The sequence below is a fragment of the Sorex araneus genome, chromosome 6 (assembly GCF_027595985.1).
Source record: "Sorex araneus isolate mSorAra2 chromosome 6, mSorAra2.pri, whole genome shotgun sequence".
NCBI classification, from domain to species: Eukaryota; Metazoa; Chordata; class Mammalia; order Eulipotyphla; family Soricidae; genus Sorex; species Sorex araneus.
In genome coordinates this window covers 131083956-131101347 of record NC_073307.1, presented here as the reverse complement: position 1 = coordinate 131101347, position 17392 = coordinate 131083956, and positions in this window count along the sequence as shown.

The window sequence follows — 17392 nt, the reverse complement described above, 5'->3', positions numbered from 1 at the left end:
GGAAAAAAATATTCCACATTCACTGAAAGTTTATCATTGTTAAAGGTCATTGTACCACTTTTAAAACCACTTCTAATCTCTGAGAAGTGAGTAGAGACTCAGATAATATATTTTACATATCGATATTTAATATTATATTGAGCAATTTATTTATCAAAATTTGGGACCATCCTTGGCAGTGCTCATGCCTTATTGCTGTTTCTATGCTCGGGGGACCCAATGTGCTATATAAGGGATGCGGTAGACTAAGTGGACAGGGTCATGTATTAAGAACTGTGCTGACTGCTACGGATACAATGGGTCATTTGTTGAAAGGCAGCTATGCTCACCAATATACCATAATGTGCACGTGAGTGGTCATTTTTTTTAAAAAAAAATATATCATTTAGTCAGAAGACACAAAAATAACTTTAGTCAAATTGTGCCCTAGACAAAATAATAACATTTCTATGATACGGTTTGAGGCATGTGCAGAAGTCTTGGATAATATGATACTTTAACTGGGATGTGAAAGTTGAAACTTTAAATTTAGACATCAGGGAAGTTCCAAACTCTTTCATGGCTTTAGCCGACCCATATTTGAGCCATCTTGCAAATCATATTTGAGGTATCCTTTTTATTTTTCCAGAAAATATTTTATAATTAATTTTGTGAGTATTATATTTATTTTTATAGTTTGAGGCTTAAGATTTTTAAGTATATAGATCATGCATTTTATTACATAGGAAAATGTAGTTTAGGTGTGCATTATGTTTATTAATCTATATGATACAAAAACATGCATATATGAATACATTACAGAAAATATATTTTATGAACATATTATACTTTTGAATACAAAATGGTGATTTCTCTTTAAGAAAGTTAAGCTTCCTTTTAGGAAATACTGAGTTGATGTCAGAGCCAAGAGAGAATTAGTTGGTCTTGTGTTAAATACTTTGTATTGAGAAATAGCAGTTCCCTTGAAAGAATTGTTATTGATTAGGCCTTTTCTTTATGCTGTCTGTAAGTTAAAGTTGCTAGCAGAGATATTGTGAAGGATTTGCTGGAATGAACTTTGGTGAGATTTTCTTGCGAGAAATTTTGCAGCATATTTAATCAGGCGATCAAGAAACAACAGCTGCTTGTGTATGAAGCATCAGTAAAGCTGCTAAGATTTATATAATCTGTAGTGTTTAACAGATTGTTAGCATTTAGAGGACAGTCAATGTATGCCTATGTTCATATGCAGTCATATATGGTACCTTTCCCAGTGCCTCTAAGCAGATGGACTTCCCAAGAAAGAAATGTTGGATGGAGTATTTGGTAATGGAGACTGGTACTAATACATTTTCCCAGCAGAAGGCAATGATGATAAAACCTACTTACAAATGTAAACAAACTTCCTCCAACCAACCTATAGACAGCTTGACAATTATAACCTCAGTGACGGAATTATTTCTCTGACATTACTTTCTATAGCAAAATCAGTATAAACATATTTATAGGTTTGAGTTTAAGTGTGGGAACAATTACATTGGAGCTGTGTTCCCCGAAGTGTCAGATAGTCATCCTGGGAATCCTGATATGATCCAAGAGGGCGATAGTGCCTTGGTTACAACTGAGGGGTGCTTTGTTTTGTTAAATAAGGTAGATTTCAAACCCAATCATTTAGAATTTTAGAATTCCAGGAGTGTGTGTGGCTCCTACGATATTCATAATAAGCAATAGAAAATAAATTATCTAGCATCTGCTTGTGCCAGGCAGGCTTCACTGGTGGTGGAAAATTCAAAATAATGGTGGTAGGAAGGTGTAATGGTGGTGGAATTGGTGTTGAAATATTGAATGTAATCAATGTGAGCAACCTTAAGAAAATAAAATTTAAAAATAAGGTAAATTTTGAGAGCATGAAGAGGATTGTTTTTTCTAAAAGAGGGACAAGTAGACTTCATAAATGTGGGAACCTCTGATATAGGAGCTTATTAGCCACTTGATTTTAAAGATGATGATTATTACATGTAATTGAGTCTAATCTCCATCATCAAGCAGCTAATGAATTCACACAAAAGGACTTATTTATATACAGACAGTTGAAGAAAGAGAAATGAGATAAATCTTGGAGATTATTCGAGACATATACCACACTTCAAACATATGTTTATAGTTAGCAGGAGATGAAGAATCAGGAAACAACAGGTAAAATCTCAGTGTTCTGGACTCATCATCTATTTCTATCAACACCCTTTAATTCTCTTCTAGCTCATTTTAACTTTTTCCCCTGTTCTATAAGTTTTTCAAGAAAAACTTATTGTCAAGATATTATCTCAACATCTAATATAATCTTATATTCTGTTTCTCACTGTTGATATTTTCTCAGATACTGTTCTCATGCCTAGTTTTAAACAGCTCCCTTGATTTTTATCAGCTGTTTCTACCTTCCTCACCATTAATTTCAAAATACAACTCAGTGAGTGCTTACCGTATAGTAAACCCTTTGAGTTAAAGATGATATTTACTTTATCAGCACATATAAGTCATGATTCTGCATAACTTGTAAGAGACAATATGATAAAGTGAAAAATACCTAAATTTTGGAATTTGGCAAACATAGATATAAGTAAAAATATAAACTTTCCCATTGCATTATATATACATATGTTTGTTATATAAATATGTCTATGTAGAGAGAGTTGGACTCCTTTTGTAGTAGTAGTAGTAGTAGTAGTAGTAGTAGTAGTAGTAGTAGTAGTAGTAGTAGTAGTAGTAGTAGTACATATGTTTTGAAAAAGTGGAGATTTAATGCAAGCTTAATGTCTTATGCTAAGTCCAGTATGGATGGGGTTGTTCCTGAGGGATGAATTATGATTCTTCCAATGACTTAGGGAGTACAGGTAATTTCTGCTGTGTGACCTTCATGTTTATTTACAAGAAAAGAAGTTGTGACAATGTCAGACAAACTCATAACTGCTTGTCTAGTAAGTGAGTGCTTTCATTTTCATTCACATTTTATTGGTTAAAATTGGTCATATAATCCTTCCTGACTTAAAGAGCACCTCGAAACTATAGTTTTCATGTATATTTGGAAGGGAACTGTAACTTAATGAACATAAGCACTAATGATCTCTGTTTCAATAGTCAGTGAACTTTTCAAAGATGTTCCTGATAATTATTTCAGAATAAATTGAATAATATAGTGCAAAGTACCCTGTATCTGGCACTCAGGAGCTCAATAAATGATATTGATTGAATCTAATTCAAATGTTTCTTCAAGCCACACATTTCTCCCTACTTTGCTTCCCTTTGGTTTAAAACATGCTAATTGAAAATTGCTAACCTTGAAAATTAAAACAGGATAACCAATTCATGATCTGATCTTGTCTTCTTTTCAAATCTGTATTGTTTCTCTCCAAGGCACTACAAATCTGATGCTGAGATGCTTAATTACTGTCTAACTACCTTGCTTCTGGTGAAATGTCTCTTAAAATTGTGCACATAATTATATATTCTTTTCTCTTGCCTGGAAATCAGATTTCTATGGGTTAATCTTTTTTTTTTTTTAAAGAAATATTTTATTGAACCACCGTGAAAACAAAAAAAATACAAAGCTTTCAGGTTTAAGTCACAGTCAAATACTGATTAAACCACCATTCCTTCACCAGTGCACCCGTTCCACCACCAAGAACCCCAATAAACCCCCCTCCCACCCCACCCCCCATCTAAGTAGCTGATGATATTCCCATTATTCTCTCTATATATTGAGTACATTTCATATTTCCATACAGAACTCACTACTGTTGATTGGAAATTTTCCCCAACATCAGGCCTGCTGAATAAGCATCATCTAATAAATTCTCTTCCTTGGTAAAGGTGAAAACTTTGAGTCCGCGCGGCCGCTATCGCGGCCGCGCGGTTTTGGATTTCTAATATTTTAGCTCAGTTCTCAGTCAAAATGGATGGCTGCAAGAATCTGCTCTGGTGCCAAAATGGGTTAGGAGACCTCAGGATCACAGTCAGTAGGCGGGAGGCTCTGCTTCTCGTGCCGCGGCTCTTGGTTCATCTCTGGGCAGAAGGCGCGCCGAGAACACCTCCCCTCCCAGGATCACCTACAGGCTACGTCACTAAAGAAAGTCCTACCTCCTGGTGTAGGGGTCTTAGAGGGTGGCTCTCACCGCGTGGCTGCTGCCGCTGCCGCCATTTTCGCTCAGAAAAATGGGGTGGAGAGGGAAAAAATTCCCTCCCCGGGCTGCACGAGGTTGTAGTTCAGCTCGCAGTCAAAGTGCATGGCTGCAAGAATCTGCTCCGGTGCCAAAATGGGTTAGGAGACCTCAGGATCACAGTCAGTAGGCGGGAGGCTCTGCTTCTCGTGCCGCAGCTCTTGGTTCATCTCGGGTTAATCTTTTTTTAAGAATTTGATGATAAGTGTCCTAGGGCTGTAGTTTCCTAAACAGACTGTCTGCTGTGATTTAAGTAAAGGAGTTTAGTGAGATGAGTTTTCTTCCTTTTAGAACACTAAAACATTTCACAAAATTATGTCATCCATATGATAGCACTTTAAATACACTAGGTAGATGATCCATCTATTGCTAATGAAGTAATAGTTCTATATGTATCATGTGTTTACATATATAGTTGTTCTTTTATTTACCTTAATGTTATATTACACTTATGTAATATCCTATATATAAAAATATTCTTAATCAACCTACATTTAAACTACTAAATATATTCGATAACTTATTTGATTGCATATCCAAGAATCCTTCTATGTTACTGATTTATATTTTATTACAAACAAAATGATGGAGACATAGAAGAAAACTTGATATAAAATAATTCAATAGTAATCTATTGATTACTATTCACACAGATTCAACTGTTTCAAAATTATTAAAAATGTTCCATTGTCTTGCTTTTTCCCTAGTCTTTACTCTTAAAGAAAAATAAGTGATTTTTACTTTCAAATCTGGGAGGACATTTTTTGGTTTACAGTAGACCTGAAATTAGGTCTTCACAGTTAATGGAAATTAGGAAACACTATGCTTATAACTTCTTTCCTTTTTTGTTGTAATTTCCTTTTCTTTCTTAGGATATCACCTCAGCTTTCTTAAGAAGCCCTTCATTTGGAAAAAAAGCCTTGGGCATGTTGAGGAAAAGGATATATTGAGAGACCCTTATATGGAGGGAAGAGAAAGAGAGAGAAAGAGAGCGCTTTTGCTACATCCTTGCTAAATGGATTCCATTTTTAGCCTTCATTTCATCTTTCTTTCCTTTTGCATTCTTTACTGGCTTGGCTCATAATAACCTTATCTATTTCTCTCTTATATGCAACCTTTTTTTTTATTATTCATTCTCTGCTTCTATGTTGCTGACAAAATGAAGCATGGTCAGGAGTAGTATAGCACCAAAGAGAGTACAACTTTACTTAATTTGCTATTACAATCTGGATGGGACACAGCAATCCATTTAGAAGTAGTCAGCCCAAGCATGAAGAGGTATATGTCTCCATTTGGACCAGAAGATAAGAACATTTTCATACTAGAGAAATGACTGCGGCTTTCCAGGAAATACATTGTTAAAAAGGAGCATTAATGTAGAAAACGTAGTCACAGAAACGTTCTGTATTTCTACTGATTTTCTATTGAATCAATATCATTGATCTTATTTTGTTATTTTATTTCAGAACAACTAGCAGATAAAGCACTATCCTTGCTTAGGTGAGTCTCTGGATTTGATCTATAGTACAACTAAGAAAAGCCAAACAGCAAAAGAGCTGAGAATTAAGTGATGGGTCAGGTCCAAAGTCTGCAATCTCTTACCTACAACAACAAAACATTATAGTTGATTTTTAACAATTTCCCTGTATAAACACAATTTGTGCCCCGGTTCTTAACAGAAAAGTCCTAAGAAATAAGTTTTTCCTATAATTATAGTTACCATAACAATGCTGTAAGGGCAGGTGAATTTTGTGCTAATTATTTTTTTTACCCCTCACTCAGAATTGTTGAAAGTAATGGAAAAACTGCTCAACCCTCTCTGTTTCTCTAACATTAGAGAAAACAGTAAAATTTCTCATTAATAGGCATACTAACTTAGTTTGACACAATAAGTAACTCAGCTCACAAAATTCTTTTAATTATAGCTCTCTAAAGTCCGTCATATGAAAAAGAGCAGTCCCCTTACCAGATTGTAAATGTTCCTCGTTATCTGACCTCTGACTACTTTATTAAACTCCTCTACGAATCACTGTCTTCACTCTTTATTCATTCAGAATTTGAACTAAAATGAGAAACTTATCTAGTTTTTCTAGAATTTTCCATTTTCACAATAAACAATGAATATCTCAGGAATATTTTTAGTTCTTGTTGAACTGAGAGAGTTGGTCATGAGAATTTATGTAATGTACCTATTTCCTTCTCTGAATCTCTGCATTTGTAAAGATCAATTGTTTCTCCAATTCCGCACATGGTATATGCTCTCATTGATTTTATATTTGCTTTCTGCATCACTTGTCTATTATAGACAGCCTTTTTGTTTGTCACTTTCTATCCCCTAGATGTGTCCTTCTCCTAAACATTTACCCTCTATTGCTGTCTGAGGTCATGTTCTACATATATTTATTATTGGTTTGTCATATCGAAAAAACACATTCTATGAGGTTAAGATTTAGTGTATTTTATTCATCTCTGAGTTCCCTTCTAGAAGATATCAGTGCATTTATGTGCTCACCAAATTTTAGTTGAAATATGTGAATAAAGATTGAGAATTTTCATCTATAATTTAACATCAAAATTAATTTTTCAATTCACTGTGAATAAATCATATAATTTGCAGCAAATATAAACTCAAAATAGCTAAGATAACAATATTACCCAATGAGATAACTAATAGAAACCCTTATCGATTTTATAATATGAGGACTACAAAAATTTCCTATGTGCAATTATTTCCTTCCCCCAAGTTATTTGTCATGCAAATAGAATGAATGACCTTTATTGTATGGTATTTTTAAAATTACAAATACCAAAAGTGAAGCCATTTAAGGCATTGATAGTGTATCCAAAGTGAGTCTCCTTTTATGAGTCATATTTTGACCATCAAGAATAAAAAAACAAAAGAAAAGCAAGAAAATTACGCGGATTATATGTAAAACAGTGGATGGAAAGGCCTGAGGAGAGGGTTCGTGAAAGAAAATTATGTACAGATACTTATGTTTAAGTATCTTGGCAAGTTTCCTGTAATTGCAAAGCTGAGATCCTGATAAATTGATTTTAAAAATGTGGTAATGGTAGTGATTAATCTCTTCCTCCCCATGGTCCCATAGCATTTGGTGTTTGCCTTTTTCAGAGCACTTAACAATCTATCTGAAATAACAGATACTTACAAATGAGTCTTCCTTCATCTAACATCCGACGACCCAGAAGAAGCAAGCAAACAAAGTACACACATGCGTGCACTCTCTCTCTGTATCTATTTGTCTTTGTTTCTGTCTCTCTCTCACACACACACACAGACACACACACAACACACACACACACACAACACAGGACTCTGGGTTTTGAATTTCTTTGTTTGATTTTTTTGAGGGGACGGGTGTTGGACTGCATCTAGTGGTCCTTTGAGATACTTTATGCTTGTGGCTTGAGAACGCCTCCTAGAGGTGTTCATAGGACCAAACAAGGCCCAGGATGAAAACTGGCACCTCCTGTATTCAAAGCATCTACCTACCCTTTTGAGCTATTTGTTTGGTCTCCTGTGGTATTTTTCAAAATAAGTTAATGCATGTGTTATACTTTGCCATACTCCTTATAATTAGGATGTTTTAAATAATGATTAAAGTTTAATTTTATTGACATGATTAATTACAATTAAGAAGATAGAATGATATCTCTTTAAAAGAGGAGGTATGTTTCTTAGATACCATTCTCATTTTCTTACTTTCTTATTCAGAAAGAAATAAAACAACAACAACAAAAAGAAAACATGAACTTTTATGTCTTCTGAGTTTACGGACTGTATTGAAAGAGGATTGTAGTGGAGTGGAATCATTACACAAAAGACTTCAAAAACTTTCTCCCTGATTCCCTGGAGTCTATGATAAATATATTTCCATTTCTCTACATCTTTGCCAATACTCCAACTTGACAGTCCTTTAAACATTTTTACTTTTTAGACTTATAAAAACATGATTCTTTAAAGAAAAGTGTTTTAAATATGCTTAACATGATGTGTAAGAATGTAGCTAATACCATAAAGCAGAAAAAATGCTATTTTTTACTTTAGATTTCTATATTAGTAAGATTGTCTTCTCATATTTGTAATTTTTGTCTTTTTTTGAAAGATTTTGTCTTTTTTTCAAACTTATATGTTCCTATATTCAGCTATTTAGTAGATTTCTCATTTGTTGTTTATGTTATTCTTAAGGAACACCTATGTATCCTGGGTATTTATTTGAACTGTTGATTATGACTTCACTAACCTAATTTAAGAAATTATCTGTATTAATTTTTGATGGTACAGCAGTAATTTATTTCATAAAATTTTTGTTTTCATAAGAGTTATTGTCTATAAAGCTACATAATTTATTCCACATTTTTTATAATATAGCTCTACTTTATGCTATTTTTTGATGCATCAGAAATATGAATTGGCATGACAGAAAGTCTTATTTTTTTTTTTTTTTTGCTTTTTTTGGGTCACACCTGGCGATGCACAGGGGTTACTCCTGGCTCTGCACTCAGGAATTACCCCTGGCCGTGCTTAGGGGACCATATGGGATTCTGGGATTCGAACCCGGGTCGGCCGCGTACAAGGCAAACGCCCTACCCGCTGTGCTATCTCTCCAGCCCCAAAACTCTTATTTTTTAATTTAATTTTTAATTATTTTTTATTTTTCTTTTGCTTTGGGGGTCATACCCAGTAATGCTCAGGGGTTACTCCTGGCTCTGCACTCAAAAATCACTCCTGGTGGTGCTCAGGGACAATATCAGATGCCAGGGATTGAACTGGGGTTGACCACATGCAAGGAGAATGCCCTACTCGTTGAACTATTGCTCCAACCTGAGAGAAAGTCTTAACATTATTTTTCTAATAAATAACTATTATTATGAATATTATGAATTAATATTTTCCTATGAGACTTGAAGTGTGATGAACATGGTCTGATTTATACTATTTGATGATGATGATGGTGATGATTTTGTTTTTGGGGCCACAATGGGTGGTTCTCAAGATATACTGGCTCATTGCTTATGGGACCTTACTGGAGATTCTCTAGGGTCTTACAATGCCAGGGCTTGAACCTCAGCATTCCACATGCAGTACCTGTGCTTCACTATCCTCCATGTCCCCAACAATTATTTTAATATTTAGTAGAATATTGAATATGCTTAGGTATCTTTTGTCATTTTAAAAGTCCATGAAATACTTTTAATATTTTAAATGAAATTTATTAAAATTGTTAGTCACTTAGGGGACAATTTTATATTAAATATAACTTACACCTTCCTGGTTCATTATATATATTAAACAAATTATATATTAAACAAATTATAATTGTACTTGATGCTTTTTGTGGAAATTTCTTGATTTTTTTGGAATCTAATATATTGATATGTTAATTGATAAATTAATTAATTTGAATTAATTTATTTTCATTTTTAATCATCTGCAGCATTGCATAGAGATTATTCCTGACTCTGAAGTCAGGGATTATTCATGGTGGTGCTCAGGAGACCATATGTGGCAGGGACTGAAGTGGGATCAGACACATATAAAGCAGGTACCTTAACCCCTATATAATCTTTCCATATCCTTTTATTAAAAAAATTAGCAAATAGCACAATTTTCTATGACTTTTAAAAATGATTACAATGTTCAAAATATACATAGCTAATCACATGTACATAGTATGGTCAAGTATATTATTTATTTATTTTAATAATTTTATTAATTTATTCAATAATAATTTATTTCCTTTTTTCTCTTGCATTGTTTGTTGTAATATGAACAATATCTTATAGTAACAACCACGAAACCTGAGAGGTGTCAACATCTAACCTTTTCCCCTATTGCTGAAATCTTAAGAGTTTATCAAGATTATACAAGTCCAGTGGTGATATAAATGTGCTGTTAGAAATGGCAAAGGTTTTTCATGACTGTAAACAGCAAAATGAAATAGTTAGGTTCACAGTACGTTTTGTAGAATTGGACTAATACTTGGGTGAACTTTTTAAAAAAATTTTATTTTATTGAATCACTGTGAGATAGTTACAAGCTTTTACGTTTGGGTTACAATCTCACAATGATCAAACACCCATCCCTCCACCAGTGCACATTCCACACCATCAATATCCTGGGAATAACCTGCCCAACCCACCTTCCCCCTGCCTCCATGGCAGGCAATATTCCCCATACTCTCTCTACTTTTGGGCATTATGCCTTGCAATACAGAAATTGAGAAATCCTCATGTTTGTTCTATCATCTACTTTTGGCATGCATTTCCCATCCCAACTGGTTTCTCCAGCCATCATTTTTTTAGTGATCCCTTCTCTATTCCATCTGCCTTCTCCCCTCCACTCATGAAACAGTCTTCCAGCTATGGGACAATCCCCCTCGCCCTTTATATCTACCGTCCTTGGGTGTCAGTCTAATGTGATGTTATTCTATACTCCACAAAAGAGTGCAGTCCCTCTATGTCTGTCCCTCTCTTTCTGACTCGCTTCACTTACCAGGATACTCTCCATGTCTATCCATTTATAAGCAAATTTCATCACTTAAGCTCTCCTTACAGCTGAATAGTATTCCATTGTGTAGATGTACCGAAGTTTCTTTAACCAGTCATCTGTTTTAGGGTTGTTTCCATATTTTGGCTATTGTGAACAGTGCTGCAATGAATATATAGGTACAGATGTCATTTCTACTGTGCTCTTTTGTATCCTCGGGATATATTCCCAGAAGTGGAATTGTGAGGTCATATGAAAGATTAATTTTTAGTTTTTGAAGGGTTGTTCATATTGTTTTCCAGAAATGCTGGACCAGTCGCCATTCCCACCAACAGTGAAGAAGCTTCCCTTTTTCCCCTCATCCACATCAGCTCTGGTTGCTTTTGTTCTTTGGAATGTGTGCCAGTCTCTGTGGTGTGAGACGGTATCTCATTGTTGTTTTGATTTGCATCTCCCTGATGACTAGCGATGTGAAGCATTTTTTCATGTGCCTTTTGGCCATTTGTATTTTTTTTATGAGGAAACTTCCGTTCATTTTTCTTCCCACTTTTTGATGCTGTTAGAGGTTTTTTTCTTATACAATTCTACTAGTGTCTTGTATATCTTTGATATTATTCCCTTATCAGATGGGAATTGAGTAAATATTCTTTCCCATTCTGTGACTCTTTCTGTATTTTGGTCACTGTTTCTTTTTAAGTGCAGAAGCTTCTTAGTTTGATGTAGTTCCATTTGTTTATGTTTGCTTCCACATGCATGGTCAGTGCTGTTTCATCCTTAAAGATGCTTTCAGCTTCCATGTAATGGAGAGTTCTGCCTACATTTTCTTCTAGGTACTTTATAGATTCATGTCTGATATTGAGTTTTTTAGTTCACTTTTATCTGACTTTTGTGTCTGGCATTAGAGAGAGGTCAGAGTTCATTTTTTTGCAGGTAGCTATATCCGGTTTTCCCAGTACTACCTGTGAATAGGCTTTCCTTGTTCCACTTCACATTTCTTCCTCCTTTGTCAAAGATTAAGTGGCCATATATTTGGGGGTCTGTGACAGGATATTCAACTCTGTTCCATTGGTCTGCAGGTCTGTTTTTATCCCAATACCATGCTATTTTAATGACTACAGCTTTGTAGTAGAGTTTAAAGTTGGGGAAGGTGATGCCAGCCACCCATCTTCTTTTGTTCAAGGGTTGCCTTAGCTTCGTGGGGGTTTATTGTTCCATATGAATTTCAGGAGTGTCTTGTCTATTTCTTTGGTAAATGTCATGGCTATTCTTGATAGGGACTGCAATAAATTTGTACAGAGCTTTGGGAAGTATTGCCATTTTGATAATGTTAATTCTCCCAATCCATGAGCAGGGAATGTGTCTCCATTACTTAGTGTCCTCTTTTATTTCTTGAAGTAGTGTTTTGTAATTTTCCTTGTATAGGTTCTTCACCTCTTTGGTTGCTGATTCCAAGGTACTTAATTTTCTGAGGTACTATTGTGAACAGGATTTTTTTAATAACTCTTTATTCTCTTTCATTATTTATATATAAGAAAGCCATGAACTTTTGGGTGTTGATTTTGTAGTCTGCCACTTTACTATATCGACCTATTGTTTCTAGGAGTTTTTCTGTAGAGTCTTTAGGGTTGTCCAAGTATAGTATCATATCATCTGCAAATACTGATAACTCGACTTCTTCCATTCCTATCTGTATGCCCTTGATATATTTTTGTCTAAACTGGTATGGCCAGGACTTCCAGTACTATATTGAATGAGTGGCGAAAGCAGGCAACTTGCCTTGTGCCCAAACTTAGAGGTAAGGCTTTTATATTTTACCCATTGAGAATGATACTTGCCATGGGCTTTTGGTAGATGGCTTTGACTATATTGAGGAAAGTTCCTTCGATGCCCATTCTGCTGAGAATTTTCATCATAAATGGGTCCTAAATCATGGCAAATGCTTTCTCTGCATCTATTAATATGATCATATGGTTTTTATTATTTCTTTTATTAATATGATGAACTATGTTGATTGACTTGTGAATGTTAAACCATCCTTGCATACCTGGGATGAATCCTACTTGGTCATGGTGTATGATCTTTTGGATGAGTCGTTGGATTCTATTTGCTAATATTTTGTTGAGGATCTTTGCATCTGTGTTCATCAAAGATATCAGTCTGTAATTATCTTTCTTTGTGGTATCTCTGTCTGCTTTTGTGTCAGGATGATATTTGCTTCATAGAAACTGTTTGGAAGTGTTTTTGATACTTCTATTTCCTGGAAAAGTTTAAAGAGGATTGGGAGTAAGTCTTCTTTAAATGTTTGGAAGAATTCACTAGTGAATCCATCTGGGCCAGGACTTTTGTGCTTGGGGAGACTGTTTATTACCGTTTCAATATCCTTGATGGTGATAGGTATGTTCAGGTATTCCAGACCTTTTTGGTTCAGTCTTGGGAGGCTATAGGAGTCTAGGAATTTATCCATTTCTTGGAGGTTTTTGTGTTTCATGGCATAAAGATTCTCAAAGTAATCTCTAAGGATCCTTTGAATTTCTGTAATTTCTGTTGTAATATCCCCCTTTTCATTTCTGATTCAGTTTATTAGGGTTTCCTCTCTGCTTTTTTAGGTGAGTCTTACTAGAGGTTGATTGATCTTGTTTATTTTCTCAAAGAATCAGCTCTTGGTTTTATTGATATTTCGGATTATTTTTTGGATTTCCATGTCAGTAATTTCTGCTCTGAGTTTTATAATTTTTTTCCTCCTGTTCAGATTGGGCTCCTTTTGTTGGTTGTTCTCCAAGCTCTTAAGCTGTGAGGTTAGGGTGCTATGTGGGCTCACTCTTCCTTCCTGAGGAGTGCTTGTAGAGTTATAAACTTTCCTCTTAACACAGCTTTTGCTGTGTCCCCTGAGTTTTGGTAACTCGTGTCCTCATTTTTGTTCATTTCCAGGAATCTTTTGATTTCCTCTTTGATTTCCTTTCTAAGATACTCTTTGTCCAATAGTGAGCTGTTTAATTTCCAGCTGTTCAACTTTTTTTTTCTGTTTGTGTGTGTGATTTTTTTCTAATTTCAGTGCATCATGATCTGAGAAGATCCTTGATACAATCTCTATCTTCTTAATTTTATGGAGGTATGTTTTGTGGCTCAACATGTGGTCTACCTTGCAGAATGTTCCATGCTCACTTGAGAAGAATGCATATTCAGCTTTTTGAGGATGAAGTCTCCTGTATGTATCTACTAAGTCCCTTTCTTCCATTTCTTCCCTTAGATGCAGTATATCCTTGCTAAGCTTGAGTCTAGTTGATCTATCAAGAGGTGATAAAGTGGTGTTGAAGTCTCCCACTAGTATTGTATTGCTATTGATGTCTTTCTATGAGTAGTTGTTTTAAGTACTTTGTTGGTCCCTCATTAGGTGCATATATATTTAGTATTGTTAGTTCTTCCTGTTGTACAGATCCCTTTATCAATAAGAAATGACCTTCACTGTCTCTTCTGACCTTCTTGAGTCTGAAATCAATGTGTTCTGATACTAGGATGGCTACTTCAGCTTTTTTATGGGAGTTGTTCTCCTGTAGGACTGTTTTCTAGCCTTTGACTTTGAGCCTGTGTTTGCTCTGACTGTTGAGATGTGTTTCTTGCAGGCAGCAGAATGTTGGGTTCAATTTTCTAATGCGTCCTGCCACTCTGTGTCTTTTAATTGGTGCATTAACTTATTGATGTTGAGAGAGATTATTGTTATGGGGTTTTGTCCCATTTTCCTGCTGAAATTTGGTGTATTTGAGGGTCCTGTCTTGTCTTACAGTAGCCCATTCAGTTGTTCTTGTAACCACTGTTTTGAGTCTATGAAGTTCCTGAGCTGTTGTTTATCTGTGAAACTGTGTGTTCTTCCTTCTGTTATGAATGAGAGTTTATTTTTGGTGAGGTATTTATTTCATTGAGTTTTTTCACTGTATCCCACCACTGTTTTTGGGCCGAGAGGGTTTCATCAGACAAGTCTGCTGTGAATCTTAAGGATGCTCCTTTATAGGCAATTTCTTTCTTTGATCTTGCTGCTTTCTGGATTTTGTCTCTAAGGCTTTGGTTATTTTGATCAGGATGTGTCTTAGGGTATTTCTATTTGCATTTCTTCTGGTTGGTAGCCTTCAGGCCTCCTTAATGTGGTTGCATGTTTTCTTCAGCTCTGGGAACATCATAACAATGATGTCTTTGACAGTTTCTTTTTTTTTCAGGGTTTCTTCCTGTCCCTCTGTGACTCTGATAATTCTAATATTACTCCTCTTGGCTTCATCACAATCATCTCTTGCCATCTGTTTCCAGATTATCAGTCTCTTTTCCATTTTCTGTTCTTTTCTAGACAGTCTCTGGACTTCATCTTCGAGCTCACTGATTCTGTCCTCAGCAGCTGTTATTCTGTTGCTGAGGCCATCCAAGAGTTTTTTAATTTGCCTACCAGGTTTTTCAGGTCTGACATTTCCATTTGTAGTTTTGTTTGCATTTTCCACATTTCTACCTTCAGATCCTCTTGTATCTTATTGGTATTGCTATCCATTGTTTCTTTTAGTTCCCTAAGAATCCTCAGTAGCTCCCTTCTAAATTCGTTGTCAGAGAGGTTATCTAGCACTTCATTGCTGTTGGGGTCTTCTGGGCTAGCCACTTCAACAAGTAAGTTTGGTGGTGGAGATCTGCGTTGCTTTACCATAGTGACTTATGTGGCTCAGCCCTTCACACTCACTGTTACTATTCTGCTTATGATGCAATATTAATTGAGGTGGGCTTAATGAGACATTGGCTAATGTGTTTCTGGTGGTTAAGCTAAGCTGGTGGAAGTTCCAGCTAAGAGGTTAACTTAAGGTTCTTGTGGGATATGGAGAGGAGAGCAAACGTGTGGCTGTGTTAGCGGCTGTGGCTCTGGAAAGGAGCCCTGACCCGTGCTGATACCTAGATGAGATGGCAGAGGATGGACGGAATGTTTGTCTTGGGTGGGCACGCTGTGTCCCTCAATTCCTGTCCCCTGCAGACCAAGGCTGAAAACCGACTTTCCCTGTGTCTGGTTAAAAATGTGACTCCTGGAGGGAGCCCTGGCCCCGGGCTCTGGGGTGAACATTTTGGAATAATTATTATAGATACTATTCATAACTCCATATGGAAGCAATGTGAAAAAAAATAAAGTTTTCCATGGTTGGGGGAATGGTGGTTTAATAAGAAGGTGACTCTGAGACAATGGTAGAGGGAAATAGACACTTTAGTGGAGTGTGTGTTGCTGAAATGTTCTATTCTTGAAAACTTACTATTTACAGTATTATAAATCACAGTGCCTAAAATTAAAAAATACAACTATTATTAAAAAGCACAAAATTCAACAAAAAAGGTAATCTGAAAGACGTCATGCTGAATAAAATAAGTCAGAAGGATAAAGATACCAGAGGACATCATTTATATGTGGCATATAAATAAACAGAGGAAGGGAATTGACAACTTGGCAATAAAACAAAGCCATAGTTTCTGAAGACAGAACCGAAGCCACTAAGGGAATGGTAGTATCTATGGTCTGTGGTGAAGTTATTTTGATGATGTGTATAATGATAACATTGGACCCCTAAGACATATAAACATTTCACTCTTGCAAACAGAATTACTCCAAAAAAAAGAGGTACAGGCAGGAAAGAAAAGTCACCCTAGAAGTGAGTTACATGAAGTTTGGATGAACAAAAGAAATAAAAACTAGCAGCATGGTAGGATGCAAATAAGCAGAATGTGGCATCCTAGAGGCTAAGGGAAGAAACAGTATCAATGAGTGGAATGTCCATTAGCTTTGTCATCAATGAATAGGAGCATCCATTAGGTCCAATAGCAACAAAATTTAAAAGTCCCTTTTCAAAAGAAACTTTACCACATTTTTCTCACTGAAACTTCCCATGGCACAGAACCTGCCAGCGGCCAGATGAAGACACCTGTTCTATCTGCATGTAGAGTCATAAGAAGTCATTTTCTAACTTGGCAGTGCTCCTTCAAGTGACATTTCCAACACCACCTAGAGGATTAGGAAATTCAGTCAGGCTGGCAGCACCAGAGGTGGCCGGATCAAATCCTTCTTGGCAAAGTGTTATTCAAGAAATAGAGAAAATGGAGGATCTTGGGTATCAATGTCAACATACTATAGAGAATTTTGGGAGAAAACTGCTGATTTGAGCATTTGTACCATTTCAAACTTTGATTAATTTGTATCTAGGATTTTTTTTCCTGTTTAAACTATGACTTCTTTCCTTTATAATTACTTATAAGGAATGAAGAGAACTGATATTAGTCTTAATTATCCTAACCCCTCTCCTGTAGAAAGAAAAGTTTTTTCCATTACATGTATAAAATAAATAGATCCCAGATAATTTCTAATTGTTCTCCTTTACATGACTGGTTAGCGTTAATTGAATACTCAGAATATTCTAAGTCTTTAGGTGCATCAGTAATATGTACTGACTTTTCCCTACCCTTATGGAACTTAGTCGGGTGGTTGTAGGATAACATTAGTTTGTCCTTCCTGCCTTTCCACAGGGAGCTTAGGTTTATTGGGTTGCTTCCATCACAGTGTTCCCATTCCTCTGTGTTTATTTGTAACCCCTTTTTTTTTTCTTTTTGAGTCACAGCCATGATGCACAGGGGTCACTCCTGGCTCTGCACTCAGGAATCACCCTTGGTGGTATGCAGAGGACCATAT